Source organism: Lissotriton vulgaris, chromosome 9, assembly GCF_964263255.1.
Source record: "Lissotriton vulgaris chromosome 9, aLisVul1.2, whole genome shotgun sequence".
NCBI lineage: Eukaryota > Metazoa > Chordata > Amphibia > Caudata > Salamandridae > Lissotriton > Lissotriton vulgaris.
This window is the reverse complement of record NC_141697.1, coordinates 352,790,430-352,817,938: the sequence shown is the minus strand read 5'-3', so window position 1 is coordinate 352,817,938 and position 27,509 is coordinate 352,790,430. Positions and strand designations below refer to the sequence as shown.

Below are 27,509 nucleotides of genomic sequence, written 5' to 3'. Positions count from 1 at the left end.
ACTCTCCAACTTAGAAACAGCAAGCAGTAGGCCAGCATAACACAGCAACAAGCAGAGTGGTAGTTCTCCTCCTACAGCTTCTCCAGCTCTTTTTCTTGGCAGAATCTCCTCTTAGTCCAGATGTGTTCTAAAGTTATGGTGTCACAGCTCTGGTACTTATACCAGTTTCTGCCTTTGAAGTAGCCTAACTTCAAAGGAAAGTCTTTGTAGTGCACAAGGCCTGCCTTACCCTGACCTGGCTCCAGACACACTACAGGGGGGAGGGAGAAAGCGTTGTGAGAGGACAGGAACAGCCCTATTAAGGTGTATTCTAGCTTAAGAAAGCCCATCAGCTTGGTGATGGGCTATCAGGATATGCAGAGCACACCACAGCTCCCTTTGTGTGACTGTCTAGAGTGAATGCACAAACAACCCAACTGTCAGTCTATATCAGACGTTGATTCCACAGACAGGCAGACACTGAAAGGTAAAGCAAGAAAATGCCCACTTTCTAAAAGTTAATTTTCAAACATTCAATTTAAAACCCACCTTCACTAAAAGATGTATTTTTAAATTCTGAGTTTAATGAGCCGAAACTCCAAATCTTTACAGCTTCCCATCTCTTCTATTATCTTCTTCCATAGTTACAGTTATGAGATGTTACAAGACCGTTCTAATGATAACCTATACAAGAGATAGTCCATGCAATAGTGAAAAACAAAATTAGCAGTATTTCGCTTTCAGGACAAGTGAAACACACCTGTACATGCCCTACCTTTCACATACACTGCCCCCTGCCCATGGGGCTACCTTGGGCCTAGCTTACTGGTGTCTTATATGTAGTAAAAGGGAAGGTTTTGGCCTAGCAGTATAAAACTGCACTCACTGACACCTAAGTGGCAGGCCTGAGACATGTTTGCAGGGCTTAGCATGTGGGTGGCACAATCAGAGCTGCAGGCCCACTAGTAGTATAGGGATTACAGGTCCTGGGCACACACAGTGCACTTTACTTAACAGCACATCTAAAATGCCAATCATGGGTAACCAATCATAATCACAATTTACACAGGCAGTACTTGCATGTTAGCACTGATCAGCAGTGGTAAAGTACCTAGAGTTCTGAAACCAGCAAAATCAAAATGCATCACGCAGTCAAAGACAGTAGGTCTGAAGCAAAAAAAGACAGGGGAAAAACACACCAAATATGCCAGGTCGAACGGTCTGGTTGACAACTGAATTACCAACCCGTTTCCTATTCAGGAATGTACTGTACATTCCAGCTCCCTTTGTGGCAGTGCATATGATGGAGCAAGGTTTCACATATACAGAAACTTGCTTGTACTCAGCCCTCTCTAAATAACCTGTAATATATTAACCAACATGTTTTGTTTACTAACATCTGCACTACATGACATTTCTAGTATCTAGGTGAAGCTTACCTATTTGCTTTTACTAATATTAACTCAAGTGAATTAAAATGGCTGCCGAAAACGCGGGAAACCTTCTGCGCATGCGTCTTTCACATCTACATGGCATGACGTACCTCTCTGCTTTGGTGAGAAATCTTTGCTTCTGCGCACTAGTGCCAGAAATGGCTGCTTTAAATTTCACATGCTAACGCTTATGCTGCAGCTTGTACTAAGCTTGTTCGTTCTGCTTAACTATTAATGCACAAGTTAAGATAAAGTAATGGGGTTAGAGTAGAGATAAGTGGTATACAGTGCATTGATTTATTTTTGTATTCTAATATGTTTCTTTTTGACTTTGCTGATAGCTCGTACTTTGGGCCTAAACTGTCACATCCTCCATCTTGGACGAGGCTGTACATGCGCACTCTGACTCCGAAATTGCTGAAGCATTGGCATTGTACCTCGGCGAATAAGCATCTTACCCACGATGTCTATGAGAAAACGCCCTTCTGACCTCTGAAGGAATTGAAATTATATAAATTGTATCAAACTTGTTGAACCGCATTGTTGGGCGGAAAAAAATCATGGGAAAGTAATTTGTGGGTTGGGATTCAATCAATATGAATCAAACTGAAATTACATCATCTTAGTATGGTGTGATCACTGAAGGGGAACACATAGATTTGCAGCATTTAGGAGTGGTACATTGCCCTTGAAATGGTATAACTAAGGTAGGTTTATATAGAGATATTGTCTGACTTGTCCGAATAGCTGACCCGTGACTGACCCAACACATGCTATAGAAGATCTAGAACAGAGGTGCTGGTGGAGCACTCTGTTAGAAGAATCGATTACCCAATCGGGGTACTAATTGGCTTTCTTAGAGAGAGGGGTGTGACGCTGGCGTTGCACTTATCTGAGGTCACCTGTCCTGATCTGCACCTATCTTGTCCCTTAGGCACCTGATTAGTCGGAAGCCTGGTCCTGATCTCTTTGCCCCAGCCTGTGACCAGGATTGTTCATTGCAACATTCTAGGTAAATATAATCCACGTGGTATGTCCTTGTGCTATTTTTCTTTCTCACCCTTCCCAGGTACGAATGTCTAAAGGTTTTACTGTGATTTCTTACAAACTTTATGTCCTACTGATATATTTTTGTTTGTAAAATTTATGGTCACAAGATTGTGGCCTTTATTCATTTGACTCAGAAAATCTCTCTCTCTCAACGTTTGAAAAGTTTCCCCGAGTCTGTGGTTATTACAGAAAACGGTCTGTGGTTATTACAGAAAACGTAAATGTGTTTAAATACTACCTGTTTATTCTAACTCTCTGATTCACAGGACTTATAGTAAGGTGACAAGGATTGGTAAGTCATGATTTACAGGTATAGGTCCTAAATCGAACCTCTGGGCAAACTGATAGAGTGACTACATTTAGTAATTGGTTAGGCAGGACTGCTAGTTCAAAGTGTGAATGTTGTATGGGTCCCATGTGAGTATGGTAAACTGAGCTAGTAGGTCCCTGCGCACTCTATCAGTATACTTTTCTTGGTAGCAGAGCTATGGTTAGGGATTAGTTAAAACTAGGTAGTTAGTTGTGTATTGGCTATTGATTATTGATTGTTTATTGATTTACGTGCTAACCAAAACTGCTTGTGTTGTTAAATGTTGTCTGGAATATCCCGAGATAAAGAAAGCAGTTGGTAAATAGAAGTCACACTGCAGTGAGGTTACTTGCCTTGAAGAATAGGTGTGTAAAGTTAGGTAAAACTTAAAGCACTAGTTAGGGTTTATTTTTCCTAATTGCGAGAGTGATTGGTAGCAAGGAGTTCCCTGATAAAACTTTGGTCTTATATCACCTAGAAAGGGTAATTCTGAAGGAGTAGCAGGTTCTTTTTGCTTAAGTGAAGAGTGAACGGAAGGTTGTTTTACTCGCAGTGCATGGAGAGTAGAAGGAATTAGGTTTACTCGTTGTGAAAGAAATTGTCTTTCCTTTTTAGTCAATCAGGCACAGTAGCGAATGTGTTTATGTTGTTAATTAATGAAATGTAAAGAAATTGAATTGTCGTATTACCTTGCAAAGGAGGGAGTCAGTTGCGGGTGCTACACTGATGTCAGAGAGAGCTGCGCTGGTATTGGTAGAAACAGCGGGTGTGTAGTCGTGAGAAAATTGTAAAGGAGGAGTGAGTGCAGAGAGTGAGATTCACATCACAGAAAAGCCGCAAAATCATTGGTTAACGCTTATTGTAAGTCTAAACCGCATTGGTCATTAAAATTAAGAGACGCGCTGGTATTGGCGAAATATTTCTGGAAAGTAAACAAACTGAATTAATTGAAATAATTGACTTCTTGTACAACAAATTAGTGAAAGACCTTATATCATGTACGGAGAAAAGAGAAAGATGTCACTTTTCAAAAGAATAAAGAATTATTTAAAAAAAGACAAAGTTATTAAAACTAGAGAAGGGACCACAACCTAATACGCCTGCATCATACATGATGGTAGAAAGGGGCTATCACACGTGTGTGGTTAGAGAACTGGATAGAGGACACTAAGGAAGACGGTATTTTGGCATTTCCAGAACATGGTACCTTCAATGGTAGAATTTTGTATAACTTAAGAAATTGCATGAATAAGTTAGATCCCAGACCAAGATTAACACAGTATGAAGCATTGGAAGAATGGGAGACAGAGGCATTTGAGCGAGACAGATCAAGAAGTGACAGGAATTGGAGTAACTTTCATCCCAGATTTCCAAAAGAGACAAGAGATAAGCAAATGAAAGATGGAGACAGTCCATGCTAGTGGAAACCTTATATCCTGTTTTTACCACAGAAGAACCCTTAGGAAGTAAAAGTACAGGGAAAATGAGAAATTTAATGACTAGTGGTGATTCGGATGATGATTATTTAGATGACTTGTTAATTAAAACTTTGCCACCTTATCAAGAAGAAACTCAGATAGTTACTCCTAGTGCTCCGTTTTTACAACCACCTTTAGTTCCGCAGGTTATACATGAAACCTCATTAGAAAAGGTACTTCAAGAGAGAGAAAAGGAAGCTTTAAATAAGCAGCGTAATGAATTAATTCAGAAAATTTTACAATTAAAAACAAGTCCTGAAGCATTGACAATACCTGTAACTATAGGTCCCGTAGTTCCTTATATGGAGATAAGCAAGCTAATTCTAAAACTCCGTTCTGACTACACCCACAGTTCAGTCAAGAAAAGAAACCCTAATAGTTGATGATCAAGTAAGTGAATGTGAGTCGGTAATTTCCTTAATGAATTTACCTATACGAGAACCAGTAGGGATTCGATCAGGAAAATTACACCCCCATGTTCAAAAGAGGTACAGATTGAGACATCCTCAGGAATGAGACATGCAACTGTAGTAAGCCCAGAAGAATTAGATAGATGGACTCGAAACATAGAGAAGCCTAAATCACAGATGAAGGTATTGGACATATTCAAATTGAGGGTGGAATTAGAAGAAATGGTAACAGGAAATGTGGGACTGGACAGACTGAACTCATTTGATGAAGATGAATTGTTGTTTATATGCAGAAGTATTACTCGCAGTACAAAAATATATCATAAAAAGTTAATGAATTTGGCTTTGGAAATGGGAATTGACATTGGTGAATCAAAGTTATTGCAGAAACCGTATAGAGCTGAATTTTCTGACAAAGGTTTGGAAAACATGAATGTGTCAGGTCTTAATTTGTTATCTCAGTCTTTACTAGAAGAAGCAGAAAAGGTCGAAAGGTTGTGTCCAATTAGAGAAGTGCTAGGAGGAGGTTATGTAAATGTCTCATGTTATTTGATCATTTACTAATGATTTCCCAAAGCTTAGAGAAAAACCTGTAGAATGGTACCGACAAGTTGAAAGGATTGTGATGGTGTCAAAAGTGCTGTTAAAAGATTTAGATGGTTTATTTGACATCGTTTTTCCGGCTGATTTGTGGTCCGAGTGTAAAATTACAGTAGATTGGCCTAATGATGAATACCCTAGAGACCCAAAGACAGGAGCCCCGTCAGGGGAGGTGATGAAAAAATATAATCAGGTGAACTTACTTAAAAGGGAAAATTCCCCCAAAAGAAACTGATTGGCCTAAATTAGACAGAACCACCCAAAATAAAGATTAATCTGTACATGCATATTATGAACGCCTCTTGCAGGTATTTAAACAGTACAGTTGTTTAGAAAACATTGATAATAAAGACATGACACATTTTATTTATCGGTTTGTGTCTGGACTATAACCTGAAATCTCCCAAACGATTAAAGAGCATAAACTGTGTTGGCAAGCGAAGCCTGTTGACGAAGTATGCAAAATACTGTGACGATGAATATGATTAATTAGCAAAAGAAATTAGAAGAAAAAGTAATGTGGGCTCAAGTTAAAATGGCAGAACAACAGGAACTTCAATTAAGTCAGCAAGCAAATAATCAGAAAGAGGGGAAGGCCAAGGTGAAGGAAGTGGGGGCAAACCCAGAGGGAAAATGAGTAAAGAAGAGGGAAAGAAAAAGTTTCCTTGTCATGGGTGCAGAAAATTAGGGAATTGGAGAAACAAGTGTAAATTATTATAGAATAATAATGTCCAAACTCAAAATTTAAATCCACAGATGCAGAATGAGGTGTCAATGAGACAGCGGCCAACAGGTAATACAGAATTAGTTACCTCAAGCCCCTCTGCCAGATTTTGTGAGTCAACCAAAATACAGTGTGGACACCAGGTTTCGAGAGGGAAGTGGTAAGAAAAATACGGTAACCCCACAGTTTCTTTTACAGGACACATTTTTGGAAGATAACATACTGACGGTGCCTGAGAGGGGGGGAAGAGGATTGCATACTTGCCGCATCCTTACCAGTAAATCAGTCAGGTGCTTACATTGAAGGGGAAGTGGAGGGGAATGATGTTACCTTTTTGTTGGACACTGGTGCAACCCGTTCCACTATGAGAACAGTAGACATCCCAAACCTACCCCTCTCGGGAGAAGCGATCCAAGTAGTGGGCGTTTCTAATAAACAAATTAGGACCCCTGTCACAGAACCTATGGAAGTTTGTATTGGCAACTTCCGAGAAATGCACACATTCGTAGTATTCGATTCTAGCCATGTAAACTTATTAGGAAGGGATCTACTGTGCAAAATTAACTGCACACTCTTTTGTACACCAAACGGTGTTGAAATTCAGACTCCAGATGAAGATGGTGTGTATAAAATTATGCTAGCCAGACAAGAAGCAGAAATCAAAAAGATGACTCTAGAAGATTTACCAGGAGAACTAAAAACTTTTGTAAATCCTGATGTGTGGGATTTTACTGCAAAAGAGGTGGGCCTAATGGCAGATGTCGATCCCATAAAAGTGACAGTGAAAGAAGGTGCAGTTTACCCAAATATTCGACAATACAAAAATGAGTCCCAAAATAAAAGCAGGAGTTGCACTAGAAATAGGGCGTTTGTTTGAACAAGGTATTCTGGAAGAAATAATGAGCAGTCCATGTAATTCACCTATAATTGGCATAACAAAACCAAAGGGAAAGTACAGGGTGGTCCAAGACCTCTGTAAAATTATTAAAATTGTTGTCCCGTGTTGCCCAGTAGTACCAAATCCAGCTGTGATTCTGTATCAAATACCATGGGGAACAGGATGGTTCACTGTAATTGATTTATGCCGTGCTTTCTTTTCCATCCCGCTGCATCTAGATAGCAAATTTTTATTTTTGTTCAAATTTGACGACCATGTTTACGTTTGGAATCGTGTCCCTCAGGGTTATATGGAAAGTCCATCCATTTTTAATCAGATTCTGAAAAAGTGCCTTGAATCACTGGTACTGCCTGGAAAATCTGGTACAGGATATTGATGATCTATTGTTGGCATCGAGAACAAGAAATGACTGTGTGATCGATTCTATTGCATTACTGAATCATTTAGCAAAAGGTGGATATTGCAGAAAAATTGCTATTTTGTACAACCTCTGTAAAGTATCTGGGACACCAGATAGAAAGAGGGGTCAGGAGAGTGACATCTGAAAGAATCAAAATAATTAAATACATGAAACTACCCCAAACTCAGAAAGAAATCAGAATGTTTCTCGGAGTTGTAGGTTACTGCCGGCAGTGGATTGTGGGATTTGCAGTGCTTGCAAAGCCATTGATTCAAATGACAAAGAAACGAGCAAGAGACCCAGTCGAGTGGGACGATGAAACCATGACTGCCTTTTTAAAACTGCGTAACAGTTTATGTGAAGCTCCAGCATTAGAGATGAATGAATATTCAAAAGAGTTCGCACTATTTTGTGACACGAGAGACAATTGTGCTCTTTCAGTTCTAACCCAGACACATGGGTTAATGCGACGACCTGTGGCATATTTTTCTGCAACATTGGACCCAGTGGCATCTGCACTGCCAGGTTGTCTGAAAGCAGTAGCTGCAACATGCATGAGTCTTGATCAAAGCAAATCTATTGTTATGGGACATCCTGTAACAGTGTATGTTCCACATTCAGTCGTGATTCTGCTAACCAGAACACGTACTCAGCACCTAACACCTAGTCGGATGACCAAGTATGAAAGAATTATCCTTGTTTCAGAAAATGTGACAATAGTGAAATGCACTATTTTAAATCCAGCAACCTTATTGCCAGATTCTCACTTTGAAGAAGTGAGAGAGGAAGTCGAACATGACTGTATCGACTTAACTGAATTCAGTACTAAGCCTCGAGCAGACATACAGGAAGAACCTTTAAAAGACCCAGAACATGAGTTATTTGTAGATGGCTCATGTATGCGCCATGAGGAAGAAGGACTAAGCGCTGCTTTTGCTGTATGCACACTATCGAATATAGTCAAAGCATCCTATTTACCAGGAGTCAAGTCTGCACAAGTAGCCAAATTGATTGCTTTAATAAAAGCATGCAAAATTGGGAAAAATTGGAGTGTAACCATTTACACTGATAGCCGGTATGGTTACGGGGTTTTGCATGACTTTGGCCAGCTCTGGATGCAAAGGGAGTTCATGACTTCTTCAGGAACTCCTACCAAAAATGGACAATATGTAAAAGAATTACTTAAAGCGATTAAATTACCAAAATAATTGGCCGTGGTCAAATGTGCTGCTCACCAATCTGGAATTGACAGAGTAACAGCCGGTAATCATTATGCTGACCAAGTGGCTCAACATTGTGGCAAGTATAAAATGGCAATAAACAAGAAAATTGAAGCATGTGGAAACAGCTGCCAACTTATGCTATTGAGTGGTGTGAATACATGGATACATGGAAAGAAGTGAGAGATTTACAAGGTGAGGCAGACCACAAAGAAAAAGAAGACTGGCAGAAAATCGGGTGTCAAGTGAGACCTGAAGATGGCATAATAGTCTACCTAGATGGGAGACCAGTTTTACCTGACTGTATGCTTGCACCAATGGCTAGAATGTGCCATAGGGACACACACATAGGGAGAGATGCTACAGTGAGGTTGTTTAGGAGGGACTGGTTCAATGCAAAGTTCAGGAACATAGCAGAGAGTCTTTGCCAGAGATGCCTTACATGGTAAGAAAACTGTAGTATGCACTGGGAAAATTGGGAAAGCAGAAGGCCCCTTTATTTGATTACAAAAGGATTTCATTCAGTTACCTTCTTGTCGAGGATTAAAATGTGTTTTGGTCATTGTCTGCCTGTTTTCTAAATGGGTGGAAACATACCCTACCCGCAGGAATGATAGCATAACAGTAGCCAAACTTTTCCTAAGAGAACTCAACCCAAGGTTCGGTTTTCCAGTAACAATTGAGTCAAAACGAGGCAGGCACTTTAATAATGAAATTATCAGTTTAACCTGTGAAGCATTCCAAATTGAGCAAAATACTGCACTGTGCATATCACCCAGAGGCTTCTGGATTGGTAGAACAATTGAATGGCGCAATTAAAGCAAGATTGGGAAAGATGTGTGAATCTACCCAATTGGAATGGCCTAATGCTTTACCTCTTGTCCCGATGGGACTCAGAAGCATTCCAGATAAGAAAACAGGATTGAGTCCTCATGAGATGCTCATGGGAAGGGCAATGAGGCAAGCATGTGTGCCAGGACATCAGCTGTTAACTATATCTGAGGATTTAGTTTTGGAGTACTGCAAAGAGTTGGCTGACCACATGCATTCTATCTCTCACCAGGTTGGGGAAGACGCAGGAGCCAGACATTCAACTCCAGCACATGATTTGAATCATGGAGAATGGTTAGTGATAAAGAATCATACTCTGGAATCTTGCCTAGCACCAAGGTGGGGAGAGCCACAACAAGTGAAATTGGTTACCACCACAGCTGTAAAGTGCAAGGGAATCCCAAACTGGATCCATGCAAGCCACACCAAACAGATACCAGAACCCGACGAAGTTGAGGCTGAAGGTTGTACCGCTGAAGGGTCTCAAGAAGTTGATCCTGAAGTAGTTGACAAAGAGCAACCGAGCACCAGTTAGGATGCGTGGATCCCAGTGGTTGAGATACCTGAAATCAGAGTGAGAACAAGAAGCTAAACATACTTAGATAGTCAGACAGATAGTGAGGACGAGATAGGTATACAAGAACGTACTCAGATTACAGAAATCCAAGCTAATGGTAATCCTGAGGAGGACCAGATAAGGAAATAGCAAAATACTCAGACCAACGAAACACCTACCAGAACTCCATTGTCTGTGGAGGGACAGATAGGTACTAGTCAAAAACGCACAGGCGGAAGACAATCAAGATTCTGCAAGACCTCTGCAGGACCAGACGGGATTAGTAAAACGGGTTCTGGACGAAGAAAAAACTGCAGGCCCAACAAAGTCATATGCTGAATCAGGTCAGATTAAACCAGAAGAATCCATCCAGGCGGAACAGTCTACAGTAATAAGCCCTGGACAAGGTGAGTTAAAGAGGAAACCTGAAGTTGACGAAAATCTAGTTGTGCGACAACTTAAAGAAACCAAAAGAACACTTTAAGAATCAGAAAGCACAGGGACAGCTAAAAGACTCAGAAAAGGTGATAAATGGCCTGGTTGTGTTAAAAGACTGAAATATCGCCTAGTGACAATAGATGAAGAACCTGAACAGGTGGACGAAGTAACAAGCAATCAAAGAAGAAGTCCATGCCTGAAAAAGCTGAACAATAAATTCAAAGGCCCTGAATGGACGTATATCATCCTTTAAGATTTCGAGAATCTGGAAATCATTGATTACAGTGAGGAAGAATTGTGCTGATCAATACATTGAAGAAGTGATGCTAACTTGAGATAAATCACAGGTGTATTCTGTGTAAATTCTCAAAGAGGGGTTAAGCCTCCTTAATCAAAATGGCTGATAAAAGAGTTAATGGAAACTCGAAAATAAGTTGTATAAAGACATGCTGTAGGATATGTATATGTAGTCTACTCATAGTACTTGTAGTATGGCTAGGACTGACAATAGCAATACCATACTTGATGGCTGCTAAGCAAAATGACACTAGTATACACGGAAAGATAGCGCACCACAAACAAGATAGAGTAGACTTAGAAGCACCAGATGAGATAGAATTACATCACGTTAGATATAGAAACAAAACTGAAATTAATGTATTTGCTAGTCTATTAATACATTATGTAGAGACTATGCAGATTAGTGATTGTTATGTCTGTATGAAATTACCTACTTCTGTAGCGGAAGGTGTTACCTACACTATTTACCCCTGACCTATGGCATTTCATGTAGCATATTAACTAGTTTGTTTTTATAAAACTGGAAGGTTGCAGTATATGTATTCTAACATAGATGTTATTTTTCTGGAGATTCCTGTTCGTAGAAGAATGAATGCTGTTTTAGTGCTAAAGATGCCCAATTCTTTGGTGAATTTTTCCTAACAATGAAAGAAATAGATATAGCTAATGAACAGAAAGACAATCTAACATGTAATTTGCACGAAGAAGAAAAGGTATTTTTAAACTTAGTAGAGAAAAGGCGGCAGGATTTCCATAGAAAAGCCACTGAAATGAAACCCCAGATACCCAAATGGGCTGAAAGGGAAGCATTTATGGCAACTGGCAAACCTCATGCTGCTATGTCTTTGGACTTTGAAAAGATGGGGAAAATCTATCTCCATAGAAAGAAAACCGAGCATAACAATGTATTCATCGGTTCCAGTGAATGTGAACACAATTTCCTCATAATTGGGGGTTGGGGACTAAAAGGGGAAACTGATCCAGTATTTCCTGGAGTCTATTACATTTGTGGGAATAAAACTTACTTTAAGCTGCCTGATCATTGGTATGGGAGTTGCTATTTCGGAATAGTATTTCCAAAGGAGAAGTGTGGCTCACTGGTTAGAGGAGGCAGACCTGGAAGCAGAGGTCAGCCTGGGACCAGGGTTCAATTCCCGGCTCGGCGGGGTCTTGAGTCCTAAAATGTCCATGAACTCGACAATTCTCGCTCTGGTGCCTACTTGATTCACGGGTTCACACTCTGTGACTCTGGGCAATAGCTTGCTTAATCTCCACAACGGCCCCTCGCGGCGGGATGCCTGGCTTTTACCTTGCGGATACCCTGCCGGGGTTATCTCACAGGGGAATACCAGGACGGGTTCCCTAAGCAAGCGCTTAGAAACCGCTCGGTGATTTACGCTATATAAATTCCTGTACATTTACATTTACACAAAGGTATACCATGTAAAAAGAATCACTGGAAGCAATGAACACAAAAATGAACTAAAACGTTATAAAAGAGCTAGTTTTGCAGAAATTGTAGGTGATATATTTAGTGCATTGATACCTTCAGTGGGAGTGGTTCTGAATACTCAAAGAATTTGCAAATTGTCTGCAGTGGTTGATCACTCATCGACTGACACTGCTGGAGGATTCTTATTGATCATTACAGAATTGGTTGCAATAAGATCAATGGTTTTACAAAATCGACTTGCTCTTGATATATAATTGGCAAAAGAGGGGCGGAGTCTGTAGAATGTTGAAAGAGAAACATTGTTACACTTACATACCTGATAAAAGTGTCAAAATCGGATGGTATGTAAGGAACATTACTCATTTGGAAGAAAAACTGAAACCACTGGAAGTTGATCGTGCATGGAATAGACTTACTAATGGTGTCTCCTCTATTGATGCTTGGATATCTAATGTAGGTAGAAGTATTGTAGGTAAAGTACTGATGCCAATAATGGGAATATCACTAATAATATTGGTGATAATGATTTGGTGCAAATGCTGCAGAAATAGAAAAAGGTACACTATTAATGAGAAGATGAAGAAAAGGAAATTTGACGAGATTCAAATGGAAGAGTTAAAAGGGGACATATATAAGAGAATGAAAGTTTATCAGAATAATGGTAAAAAGAAAACTCCCCAAGTAATTGAAAAAATTGAATTGGGAGAGTGTTAAAGTTGGCATCTGGTTCCTTAATTTGTGATGATATAAAATATCATCAAAGAGGGGATTGATGGAGCAAGGTTTCACATATACAGAAACTTGCTTGTACTCAGCCCTCTTTAAATAACCTGTAATATATTAACCTACATGTTTTGGTTACTAACATCTGCACTACACGACATTTCTAGTATCTAGGGGAAGCTTTTATTAATATTAACTCGAGTGAATTAAAATGGTCGCCGAAAACGCGGGAAACCTTCTGCGCATGCGTCTGTCACATCTACGTGGCATGACGTACCTCTCTGCTTTGGTGGGAAATCTTTGCTTCTGCGCACTTGTGCCAGAAATGGCTGCTTTAAATTTCACATGCTTACGCTTATGCTGCAGCTTGTACCAAGCTTGCTCGTTCCACTAAACTATTAATGCACAAGTTAAGATAAAGTAATGGGGTTAGAGTAGAGATAAGTGGTCTACAGTTCATTGATTTATTTTTGTATTCTAATATGTTTCTTTTTGACTTTGCTGATAGGTCATACTTTTGGCCTAAACTGTCACATCCTCCATCTTGGACGAGGCTGTGCACGTGCACTCTGACTCTGAAATTGCTGAAGCATTGGCATTGAATCTCAGCCAAGAAGCATCTTACCCACGATGTCTATGAGAACATGCCCTTCTGACCTCTGGAGGAACTGAAATTATATAAATTGTATCAAACTTGTTGAACAGTATTGTTGGGCGGAATAAAATCATAGGACAGTAAATTGTGGGTGGGGATTCAATCAATATGAATCGAACTGAAATTACATCATCTTAGTATGGTGTGATGACCTCTCCTTGTCTTTCTAACCAATCACTGAAGGGGAACACGTATATTTCGAACATCTAGGGGTGGTACATTGCCCTCGAAATGGTATAACTAAGGTAGGTTTATATAGAGAAATTGTCTGACTTGTCCGAATAGCTGACCTGTCACTGAGCCAACGCATTCTATAGGAGATCGAGAACAGAGGTGCTGGCGGATTATCCAATCGATTACCCAATCGGGGTACTAATTGGCTTCCCTAGAGAGAGGGGTGTGATGCTGGCGTTGCACTTAGCTGAGGTCACCTGTCCTGATCTGCACCTGTTTTGTCCCTTGTGCCCCGTGATTAGCCGGGAGCCTGGTCCTGATCTCTTTGCCCCCGCCCGCAACCAGGATTGGTCATTGCACCATTCTAGGTAAATATAATCCATGTGGTATGTCTTTGTGCTATTTCCCTTTCTCACCCTTCCCAGGTACCAATGTCTAAAGGTGTTACTGTGATTTCTTACAAACTTTATGTCCTACTGGTTATAATCCTATTTGTAATACTTATGGTCACGAGATTGTGGCCTTTATTGATTTGACTCTCTCTCTCAACGTTTGAAAACTTTCCCCGAGTCTGTGGTTATTACAGAAAACGTAAATGTATTTCAATACTACCTGTTTATTCTAACTCTCTGATTCACAGGACTTATAGAAGGTGACAAGGATTGGTAAGTCATGATTTACAGGAATAGGTCCTAAATCGAACCTCTGGGCAAACTGATAGAGTGACTACATTTAGTAATTGGTTAGGCAGGACTGCTAATTCAAAGTGTGAATGTTGTATGGGCCCCAGGTGAGTATGGTAAACTGAGCTAGTAGGTCCCTGCGCGCTCTATCACATGAATTCCTCGCAATCAAAGCACATTCAGCCAGATTCATCATTGTCCCGTTTTGCGAGCCCTTAACAGCGATTATTAAGGAATCGCTATTAAGGACTTGCAAAACCGGATTCATGTAGGAATCGCAAAATAAATTGCGATTCCTACAGCTTCCTTATTTGCGATTAGCAAGTTGCTAATCGCAAATAAGGAATAACTCCCCATTCATTCCTATGGGCTGAAAGGCCCATAGGAATGAACGGGGAGTTATTCCTTATTTGCGATTAGCAATTTGCTAATCGCAAATAAGGATGCGATTTCAAGTGTGCCAGGGGTGTCCAAAGGACACCCTGTAGCACCCCTGAAATTAAAATGTAGATGGATGTTGCGCACACACATGTCCAAAGGACATGTGTGTGTGTGTAACATGCAACTTAGAAAAAAGCATTTAAATGCATTTTTCTAAGTTTTCGCTATTTACCATGAGATTTGACTTCGTGGTAAATAGCGGTCCTAAATTGCAATTTTTAAATGTTTCATGAATAGCATTTAAGGAATCTCTAATTCCTTAAATGCTAATCCTCGCAAATTTGCGAATTCTTTATTAGCGATTTTTGCATTTGGGATGATGAATCCCAAATGCAAAAATTGCACTCACAAAGCATTTCGCTTGATGAATCTGGCTGTTAGGGTCCAGAGGTCCTGAAGCTCTCATGTGTGCACCACGTGGATGAATAATACACTAACCCAACAACAACTATTGTGTTACTACCCTTTCACCATACATCCCCATGGGAAATTTGGTTGTTGGTTGTGGAGAGTGTGAGCCCTTCTCAAGCAACAGCTGTAATGTCCATAAGGGTGAACCACAAAAAGCTACTAAATTAATCTGGGCTTAACCCCTGGGTAGCTTGGCACAAAAGCAGTCAGGTTTAACTTAGAGACAATGTGTAAAGTACTTATGTAGCACACAAACAGCAGGAAAGTGAAACACAACAAATCCCATACTAATTAAGAAAAATATACCAAAATGTAATAAATTATTTTACACCAAAAGGACAAAAATTCTATTAGTAGAACCAAAAAGGTTTAGATAAAAATAGTGCTCAAAAGCACAAAACACCAACTGTGGTTATCTGGTAGGGCCGTACTGGGACAAAACTACAACTTTCAGCTGACCATGATGGAGCACAGGCCAGATACAGGGATCAGGTTAGGCCCACTAAGAAATGTACCTTATGTCCTTGATGCGTGGCCTCTACCCTATCCTACCTGAGACATCCCTTCCAGACACACCTAATACCTCTATCCTCTATTGTGTGGCTGTCTGGCAGGAATATACAAAGGCCAACTTCCACACCTGTATAGTAATGTGACCGAGGAACAGGCTACAGGCACAAGTTGTTGGGACAGGAAAATACCAACTTTATAAAAGCGGCATTTTCAGAATTGTAAACTACAATCAGACTTGACCATTAAAGAGGATTCCAATTCCTCTGATACCAAATGACTTTCCTACCTGTTCCCAATCAAAATTTAGCACTTATTAAATGCAATAAGATAAAACAATGTTACCCTCACAGAAGTGCGAAAAAAACGGTGAGTTTTTCACCATCAGGACCTGTAAAACTTAAAAGTGCCCAAACTTTTAATTACAGTACACCCTGTCCTATGGACTGTCTAGGACCTACCTTAGGGGGGACTTACATGTAATCAAAACTGAGTTTTGGGCTTGACAAGGGGGTTTTATTGCCAAGTCAAATTGCCAGTTTAAAGCTGTTGGCATGTTACAATGCCAGGCCTGAGATATGTATGCTGGGAAGGAGCTCCACAACAGAGCTCCTGGGCTCTAGGATCACCAATCTAGGTGCCAAATCCTGGTCTGCCACCCCTGCATACCTCCATCAGCCGTCCCACTCACCGGACCAGGCAAGAAGAGGTCTGGAGTTAGATTGCGCTGCCGCCATCGACAACTAACATAAGGAACCGGACAAAGGACTGAAGTTCAGCAATGGAAACGAAACATGAAAGCCCTGGATGTTTGGATCACCGATTCATGGTGGAAATCCCGGCATGATCCCCCATCCACACAACATCGGGCGTTCCATCAACTATTTCATGGAAGGAGCTGAGGGAGCGCTGCTATTAACCATCGAAAAAGGGAGCGCTGCTATTAACCATCGAAAAAGCTACGGAGAAGCGGGTCCCATGGGGCTGAAACCCAGGAATGAAACCGAAAGTTCCTGGAGTTTGCCGAGGCTCCCACCACTGTCTGGTAAGCAGACAAGGGCCCCGTGGTACAAGACAACACAACCAAAGAGCCAAGAAGCACGCCACTGAGCCCGCAAGAGAGCGCACAGACAGACACATGACACGGTGAACTCGGGAAACGCTTACCAGTGAAAAGGAGAATTCTGAGTGCCTGGCCCCAACCGATGCTTCGCTAGGTGGTAGGAAACAATCTGCGAATCCACAATGGCACTCACCCCCGGCGAATCTCAGACAGGAGCAGCGGTGAAATAAAGATTTGGCGCGGATGCTCCCGAGTGGCAACCCTATTCCCAAATGCCTCCCGGTTGCCTGACGTCAATATGGCCGCCCGACCTACAATGCAAAACCGCAACAACGTGCCAGCAAGTGAGTACAGGAGCAAGCTGCTCAGAACCCCAGGGCAACAGTCTCCAACTCCCAAACAAGGCGTCCCCCCACCCCCACCAAAGGCCCAAGCTGGGAACTCCGTCTACCACTGGCCGGAGCCTGACCGGTAATGGCTGCCATACCCATTTATCGGCAGTAGGAAGGACAGAGATAGAAAGAGAACAACTGCTGGAAAGCAGATCCTCTCATTGCCACAGTTAGCTGCTTAATTACATTACACAGCCCAACCACGCACCCCCAATCCCAATTCGGCACCCTCCCTCTAATGCATGAGCAGTGGCAATAACATGATCTACTAGTACACAATCACTCCCTATCCCTGACTTTTCTACCTGAGCTCAATCTGACCTTGACCATAGCACTCATAACACGAGCATTGTGCATTGCACGAGCATTGCTATCAGGACACAATCACTCTTGAATCCTGATTTAACCTCTGAATTCCATAACAATGCTCAGCCTGACCCCGACTCTGGCACACACAACACGCTTCCATTGCGGTCAATGTCCAACCGTGGATGGGATCCCCTCCCAACACAGGAAGAGGGCAGAGAGTCCCAGTCCCTGACCACCCTCAATGATTGTCTTTGACCGAGGCACCAGCGACACGCTGTGCAGGGCTTGACCCTTTCTATATCTTTCCACACCCGGTCACTTTCGGCCCATCGTGAAGCAATACCTCCGCCACGGACAGAGCTCATCCACCTTCAACAAGGATGAGAACCCCTCCCCCTGAACAAGTGGAGGGCTAAGAGAACGGGCACAGTCGCGTCACTAATCTCCACCCAACCCCCCAGAGCAGTGCCCAGGAAGGAAACTCCTGATAGTGGCGACCTCACAACTCACATCCGTCCGCACCCAATCCATCGCTACAAGAAGCATTCGTCTGACCCACTAACAGAGAAACTCGAATCTTTACACCACTCGCCCACTACTCGCTGAACGCCCGTCGGGAGCACCCCTCCCACTCTCCAAAATACAGAACCGTCCCCTCTCATAAAATGCCCCCGCCACGGCAATCCACATCGACCCCTCCTCTTCGAACCATGTAATCCCTCACAGCTTAAACTCCTTCTCGATTAATTTCCCCCCCGGCCTCTCTCCCAAAGCAAAGAAGAATTTCAAACAGAAATTGATCAGGCAACATCCAGAATCCCTTTTCGCAGATATCTATCACTGTTCCGCTAAAGGAAAGATAAAAATGGACTTTATCTTCCACACTGATAGACAAGAAGCTTGGAAATCCACCTTATGATCGCAACTCAACATCTCCAAAATCTCCAACACCTCATATAGCTGCAAATTTTCAATTTCACTCCCAGACCGCACAAGGCGTAACACCCCAGTGACCATATACTACATTGGCATGGTCCTAATAAAAGCCAACAATGACAATCTAGAGTCTTTTGACGACCTCTTCTTCGCTCTCCGGAATGCACCATCTCGCGCACCCCCTCCCTGCCCAACCACTCACCCTCGCCAGAAGAACCATACCCGCCCTCTGAGCCCACCTACCGCCCTGGTACCCTCTAGACACCACTCGTTCCTCTCGCTACGTAGCACTCCGCACACCTCCCTCCGGAAGAACACAGTACCTCTATGTACCTCACCCAGGTCCCACACCCCACCGACTCCTACCTCGGCGGTACTCCCAACAACCTCAAACGCACACCTCTGTGTGACACTATCCCACAGCCACCAAGGAGAATAGGACCCCCCTCCTCTCACGCCAGCCCTCCGCACCTCCAGACACACAACGGGCTGACACTCCTAAACCCCACTTACCCCCCGCCACGCAACTTCACCCCCAGAGAGTACAGGTCCTCCATACCACCTGACTCCCCCGAAGAGAACAGGTCTCCTTCAATGCAAACCTCTCATCCCCATCAGTCACCTGCCCTCCCCCAACAACAACCATCCGCCCACTCACCCCAGCCCACTCAGAATAACCCGAACAACCAGCACACTAAACACACAGGAATCAAAGCACCAACACGCAAAAAAAAACACTAGTCAAAGTGCATTCAAGGCCCTGCCCGGACCCAACACGGTCAACATAACCAAACCAAGGCGACCAGACTCTCTGAGGCTCCCTCAAACAAGACCCTACTCGGGCAACACAGCCACCACTGTGCTATCCAACACCTCGAGAATCACCCCCTCAGAACCAATCCCAACGAATTTGAGACAGAGCAGAGACTCTCCCTCCTGGAAACCCAGATAACAACCATAACCAGGGGCTTAAGAGAATTAATAGCCAACCTTGCGGCCCTCAAACAACATCAACGCACCCACTCCTACACCACCAGCTCACAACAGAGAGCTACCATAGTCATTCCTCAGAAAGGGATCACAATCCCCCTCCCCAGGACTTCTCAGAGGCCCAAAAGAACTAGTGAAGCTTTGTCCGAGAGTGAGGCTGTGGTCCTCGCCTACCCAAACGACAAGCTACGGACCATCACCCGACAATCTAAAATACAGGTGATCACCAGGCTAGGAAGAGGACAAGACTCACCAAAATCACCAAGACTGCCTACCACCCGCACGATCATCCCTAGGGCCCCCCTTAAAAAGACTCCCATAACAGAGACAACACCCACAAAATGCTTGCTCATTAACTGCAGATCAGCCATCAAACATACCACCGAACTAGCAGAATCCATCCTCACCCATGATGTTGACATAGCATTCATCACTGAAACCTGGCTTCAGGACTCCTCCCTACCTCTCCTGGACACTCCCATCCCCCTAGGCTTCTTAATCACTCGCAAAGACAGAAAAGACCAAAGCGGAGGAGGCATAGCAATCATCCGCAGAGACAATATCTCCATGCCGGAGGCAGACTCCGTCAACTACAACACCTTTGAATGCCTAACTGTCACCATTGGTACAAGCAACAAGGAATCTGCCACTATTGGTACAAGCTTATCTACCACCCCCCAGGCAACTCAGCTGCTTTCACTGAACACACCTGTACGACCTGAGTGGCCACTGCTTACTTCAAGATACGAACAACTCAATTCTAGGCGACCTCAACCTTCACTGGAATGATGTTAACAATCCGCCAGTACACAACCTGAATGAGCTACTTCTCAACAACAATCTCTCGTAACACTGCACAGAAGAGACCCACAACAAAGGATCAATCCTTGATGCCATTCTCGCCAAATGAGACTTAGTGACGATAACTCACACCTTTCCCGTGGACTGGTCTGACCACCACTTAACCCTCTTCCACCTCACCCAACCAGTTACCTACAACCACCCATCCACGATCAGCCCAAATGGACCAGAAACCTCACCCAGGTCAACATGACTGACTTGAAGGAAAAAGTCAATGCACAACTCAGCATCCCCACGGATGGTCTAACCACGACAGAACTCACAGACCATTACAACACATCCATGGCATCCATTCTAGATCAGATGGCCCCCCTGAAACTAAAAAAAACAGAAACATCCCATCCAGATCCTGATTCAAAACGGATGCCAACAATGAAAGGATACAACTTAGAGCCACAGAAAGACTCTGGAGAAAGAACCCCTCCACGTGCCTACTTGAACAACTCAAAGCAGCTAGAAGAAAATACAAAAAACACATCCATAGCGTTAAATCCAACTTCTTCTGTGCTGCCCTGGACAATGCTAAATACAGGCCAAACGAACTATTCAAAATCATCAAGCAGCAAACCTCCAAGCCCCTCGTATCCTCTACCCAGGCCTCCAAGGAACTGTGTGAAAACTTCGCCACCTTCTTTGAAGAAACAATCTCCAAGATTGAGCTCTCACTAGATACAGACACAAACGCCAACTCCGCATGCGTAGGCACACCCCCAGTCGCAATGGAAAACAGTAGCAGGCTACACACTAATGCGTGGAAATCCTTCAATCCCATCTCAGAAACTGAGAATATCAAGCTAATCTCCACCACCAATCCCGCTTCTCACGCCCTTGACCCTACACCCTTCCAACTGACCAAAGAACTCAAACTCTCTATAGCCCCGTTCTGGTGCAGAATCATCAACAGCTCCTTGAGAACCGGAAGCATACCTGACAGCCTTAAAGTAGGCCAAGTAACGCCAATAATTAAGAAACTAGGCCTTGACTGCACAGACCCAAACAACTTCAGACCCGTTTCCACTCTCCCCCTCCTATCCAAAATCCTCGAAAAATGCACACTCTCTCAACTGACTCCGCAAATGGACAATATCAGCCTTCTTGACCCTCACCAATTAGGTTTCAGAAAAGGTTACAGCACTGAAACGGTGACCCTCAACATCAGAGATGACATCCGCAAGTCACTGGATACCGATCACAGCTGCCTACTGATTCTCCTAGACCTGTCGGCAGCCTTCGACACGGTTGATCACCAGCTCCTCTTCAAGGCCCTACAAGAAAGGGTTGGCGCAGATGAGACGGTCCTCCGTTGGTTCACAGCCTTCCTACAAAACAGATTGCAAAGGATAAAAAATCAAAGACTTTGCATCCGGCCTTCGCCCAATCAGCGGGGGTGTACCCCAAGGTTCAGTGCTCTCTCCGACACTGTTCAACATATACATACAACCCATCACCACTATACTCAAAAACGCGAAGATCCCCTTCCACCCATACGCTGATGACACCCAGATCTATCTAGAAACCACATCCCGAGATGACATTTCCAGACTAAATAACACTATTAAAGAAATTCAACAATGGCTGTACCAAAACCACCTCAAATTCAATCAAGTCAAAACAAAGTTCCTCCCAATCTCTAACAAGGAAGAAAACCAACAAATTTCAGAATGGCTCAAGGATATGGCTCTAAGCAGCACCCCCCCCCCCCCCCCCCCCCATGGCTAACTCAGTAATATCTCTGGAAATCTCCCTTGACCCAAAACTGGAAATGACCCACCACATCAAAAACTCTGCAAAGACTGCCTTCCTTAACCTGAAACTTCTCCACAAAATTAAACCATTCACCCCTACCAAAGACCTCAAACAAGCGACACAAGCACTGGTGCTATCCAGACTAGACTATGGTAACGCAACCCTAACCAGCACTGGGAAAGCCCACCTAGCCCACCTCAAAACAACCCTCACCGCGGCAGCCAGAATGGTCACCGGATTCAGGAAATATGATAACATCTCACCAGCCCTAAGAGAACTAAAATAGCTCCCTGTGGAACAGCGAGCCAACTTCAAAACTGCCTGCCTCACGCACAAAGTTCTACACACAGGAAAACCAGACTACCTGGCCGCCAAACTAAAGAGGGCTGGCCAAACAAGGAAACAAGGAACCTCTAGAGTTCCAACTCACTCCTTCTCATCCCCATGAAAGCACGCAAACAAAAAACCGCGACCAGATCATTCTCCGGAAATGCGCCCAAAATCTGGAACTCCATCCCAGCAGATATCAGGACCACCCGGTCCTTCACAAAATTCAAAAAACTCCTAAAAGCCCTCCTCCTCAACCGCTCCCTCCCAAATGGATAGCGGCCACCTCCACGCCAACCATGATCCAGTTGATTTCTGACTCTGCAGCGTACTGACCCACGAAAGTCCACCACCAGAAAAATAGGCCCGGAAGGCGAGACTGCTGCTAAACTCTTTCATTACCTCAAGAATGCATTCAATAAAGCTACCTCAGGACCCATCTACTACCTCGTGAATCCACAGCACTCGTTGAATCCAGAATCTCTATGATTAAGACTCTTCTACTATTGTAATTTCTTAAATCACACTGTTGTAAAGCACTCCGATACCCTCGGGTCAGGTCAGTGCTACATAAAACTCCTAAAATTAAAATAAATAAAAAATGTATTAAGGGGCTACATAAGTTTGTGGCACAATAAGTGGTGCAGTCCCACTAGTAGCATTTAATTAACAGTCATGGTAAGGTATACCACTTTATTAGGGACTTTATATGTAAATTAAAATGACATTATGGAGTCAGCTAATTTGACCACATTTTAGCAAGTGAACACAAGTACATTAGCACTGGTTAGCACTGGTAAAGTGCACAGAGCCCTAGGTGCAACAAAAAAAAATTCCGAAAAATAGGAGGGTTAAGGCAAAATGTTTGGGGGAAGATCACCCAAGGATGACAGGTTTAACACTCATTTTTAGTAAAAACTTTGGAAATGGGATATTAGATGTTTTACATAGAGGTACATTACAATGCATCAATTACAATTATAACATTTTCATCACAATCCTCAATGTAATTTACATCGTAAAAATTTACATTGCATTTGATGTACATTGTTGAAAACATTCTATGTGTACATTCTGTGGCTGAGTTCACACTAAATAAGCAGTGCCTTTTACAGACTTATTAAAGAAACAACACTGCCATCTACTGTTTTAGTATTATAAATGCAATGTTAATCTTTAAACTGATCCAAAACTGAACAATATATTTTTTAGCAAAGTGTTATTTTAAAATTTTATTTTATACTAGCAGCCTGCCCGATGTTGTCCGGGGGCAATGAGGCTTCAGGGCCAACCGCCCACCCATGCCCCCGCCTGCCCCGGCCCCCGCCCGCCCCGACATTGTCCGTGTCCTGGAGCCACCTCCCGCCCCGACATTTTATGTGTCCCTTTGCCTTACCTGAGCCGGCGCTCCTGACTTTACCGCCGCTCGTCACCGCTCCTCCCGCGCCAGCCCCGACGTTGTCCGGGGGCAATGAGGCTTTAGGGCCAACCGGCCGCCCCGGCCCCCGCCCGCCCCGACATTTCCTGTGTCCCGGAGCCACCTCTCGTCCCCTCCCGCCCCAACATTTTACGTGTCCCTTTGCCTTACCAGAGCCGGCGCTCTTGACTTCACCGCCGCTCCTCGCCGCTTGTCACCGCTCCTCCCAGCCTGTCCGCCGCTCATGTCCGCCGCTCCCCCTCATCATCACGAACGCCGCGGCTCACGCTACATCGCAGCCAGCGCTACGTCGCGGCCCGCGCTACTTCCAGGGGACTACTTTCTTTTTAAGTTACATTTTTTAATTTACGTTTAATTTTTTTTTTATATAGCCTATGTCCATCTGCACACCCTGACATTTTCAACGAGGTATCGGGTGTGTGGATTGGCGCTGTGGTTCCCGAGTTTACCTGGCTCAAAGGTTTGTGTTCTCTCTTTATAATAGTAGTATAGATATAGATTTAAAATATAATTAATAAATTGTAAATTAATTTAATACCAACCCTTTGACCTTTAGCGCTATTATTATAAAACATAATTTACGTTATTCAAATTAAAGTAAGTTGTTAAAACAATTAAATTCATGAATTACAATATAGTGAATGTTTTCTATTTAAATTACTACACGCCCTTTGCACCTACATCACTTAACCAACTTGTTCATAAATAGAATGTAATTTGTTAAAAAAAAGTATGAACAATGAAAATAATGTCACTTAACCCCTTCCATGCTGCCGCGATTCTGCGCCTGTGCGGCAGAATCGCGAGTGGGTGGGTTTATGACGGCCGCCAGCCGTCATCAGCACACGAGCACCGTAGTGCATGACGGCTGGGGGCCGTCATCAGCATGCAAGGGGTTAAAATGTGAAAGTTATTTTCATTTCATAATACTTATTGCTTTCTAATTGAATCGCTACCAGCCTTTCCCCTATGTAAATTAAACTACCCGTCTTTAAAGTGTACAAAATTTAAATAAATACTAAATGAATTACTCGTTCTAATATAGAATGATCATCTAATAAATGTTATACCACTTTTCAAACCGTATTCTAAAACAAACTATATTCTTTAATAATTAAGTTAGAAGATGAATTAAAAAAATAATTAAATTGAAGGCATTCTTCCCTTAAACAGAACACAGCCACAGCTTTAAAAAAATGCTGACGGAGAAAGCATGCAACGAAAAATAAACCTGAATTTCAACGCATACCAAAAAATGTGATGTGAATGTAAGTCTATGTCAATAACAAACTTGTAAAAATGTGATGTAAATTAATCAACTTCAAGGTAGCAAGAATTCCATGGAAACGTAGTGACGCATCAGTAAAACTTTATACCAAGTCATTGACAACGTTCTGTTATTTTCATGGCAGGGTTTTGGCGGCACTATTATGTTAGTTGTAAGAGATAGGAACTATCTCATCGGATTTTAACTGTAGCTATCTGTGCTTTTAACAACCTAGTCAATACATTATCCAATCATGAATGGTATTCATGGTTAGAGTACCAGCAGCAGGTGAAGGTTTGCTTCTCTTCTTTTGACAGGATTGACAAATCATAGAGTATCTGTGAAAGAGAGTGAAGGATTGCAATGGAAGTCGCCTGCTCTGTCTCCACGGGATAGGCCACTTATGCTTCGGGTTCATACAAAGCCTCTCCGATGCATCAGTGCTTGCCAACAATGGTCATTTATATTTGAACCTCAAAAAAGACTTGCTGGATGCAAAAGAAAAAACTGGGCAAAACTCTAATAAGGACTACATGAATGTTAAATGCATGAGCATAAACACTTCCAAAAATGGAACCCTAAAGGCACCACACCAACTCTGCTACATCCATGCGACAAGTCCACTACATCTTCACCATAGTCAAACCACCTTTGACCAAACTCCCCAACGTGAACATGGTAGGGCCCTGTCAATTATATAGTCAGCAAGGTTGACATATAAATCTATAAATGCCACGTTATGGAGCAATTCAATATGGCAACTAAGCTCAAGCTTAATGGCGGAAAAACTGAGATCATGATATTGGGCAACCCCCTCAGTTTTAAGTCCAGTTCCATGTGGCCAGCCAGCATGGGTCCACCCCTGGTCCCTAGACAGAAAGCAAGAGCCTGGGCATCTGGCTGGATCAGGATTTGAACTTCAGGACACAGGCCAGGAAGACGGCTGCTATCTGCTATGGCTTGCTTAGAATAGCCAGTAAAGTCCTTCCTCGCCCCCCCCCCCCCAAACAAAAAAGGTACTGGTCCAATCCCTTATACTTTCTAGGCTGGACTACGGGAATGCACTTTATCTGGGTGCCCCCACCACAGTGGTCTCCAAATTACAGTCTGTACAAAACATCGCCGCCAGACTTCTGATGGGAGCCGCCAACAGACAATCGGCAAAACCAGCTATCCGCTCCCTTCACTGGCTCCCTGTGCAGAAACGCATCCTATTCAAGGCCCTATGCATTGCACAGAAATCTATGCAAGGGATTGGGCCTCCTATCAACTCAGCCATGATCCGTCCTTACAAAGCGAATAGGAAACTTCGGTCAGACGAACTGCGACTGGCTGAGGTCCCTGGGATCAAGAAGGCCAGAAGCGGTGGACGGCTCTTATCCTATAATGCCGCCAAGCTCTGGAACTCCCTGCCACTACTTCTTCACATCATGCCAGATCAAACACTGCTGAAAGTGCTTAAGAATCCTTACGAAATTATTTGTCAAAAGCTTGCTTACCCTTTGCTTATGAAGATTGATTGAACCTCTAGAGATATTTGGCCAATCAATGATCCTTTTTGGGGTAATGCATTTCAGATGAGGTGCAGGTACCCCTCACCAGTACAGGATAATTAGAAATAGTATCGCAGTAGGCAAGCAGTCCAGTTACTATCTTGTATGTCACACTTGTTTGGTCATGCATTGATCTGTAGCAAGCAAGAACACCTGCAAAGCACTTTGCAAAAGAGCGGGCTACCAACGCTGTCCACAAGAGAGTTCCTACCACAGGCAGAGTCAAGAAGCCTCTTCCAGGACCATGGCAATCGAAGAGATCCGCCGTTACCCAGGGTTGGGCTGGGACAAAAATTAGGCCCAGGTACAAAAATAAAAATGGCCCCAATTAGCGAACCAGCTAGCTAAAAAAATCGGGCCAGTTTTGAGGTTGTAAAGACACGCTTTATGGCAGGGGTCTACAAACCGGTCCTGGAGGGCCGGATCCATGACAGATTTTTGTGATATCCCCATTGAGATACATGTAGTTATTTTAAAAATCTGGCATGGATCCGGCCCTCCAGGACCGGGTTGGGGACCCCTGCTTTATGGGCATTTTGCAAGGTGTGGGAAACTGCATGCATGCATGTTTACTGCAGCAATATAGCATGGACATCAACAGCAAAAATCGACACCCCAGGCCATGAAACATGCCAACAACCTGCTTAACAACCGGCCCATGCACTGATCTGTCAGACCAGCCCATTGGGCACTGCTGATTGCCTTATAAGCCAGTCCGACCCTGCCGCTACCTCTATCTATTTCCCTCACTCTCATGTACCTTACTCTCAGACTAGGCTTGTATTCTAGAAATCAAATTTTTTAAATTGAATTTAAACAGCAGGAATGCTCCTTTATCTCTGTGCTTCCACACACATCCATTGTGACAACTCTCACAAGCACAGGCTGGTTGCTGCAGTACCCCATGAACTGCAGTGAAGAGAGTTGCAGCCGGGAGCCAGCTTGGCATA

General features: G+C 43.2%; 1 protein-coding gene across 1 annotated transcript in view; it reads right to left on the bottom strand.

Moving 5' to 3' along the window:
* Nucleotides 1-27,509, bottom strand: part of CCDC197 (coiled-coil domain containing 197) — a 259,467-nt gene that overhangs the window by 51,011 nt on the left and 180,947 nt on the right. The gene's annotated exons all lie outside the window — the stretch shown is intronic.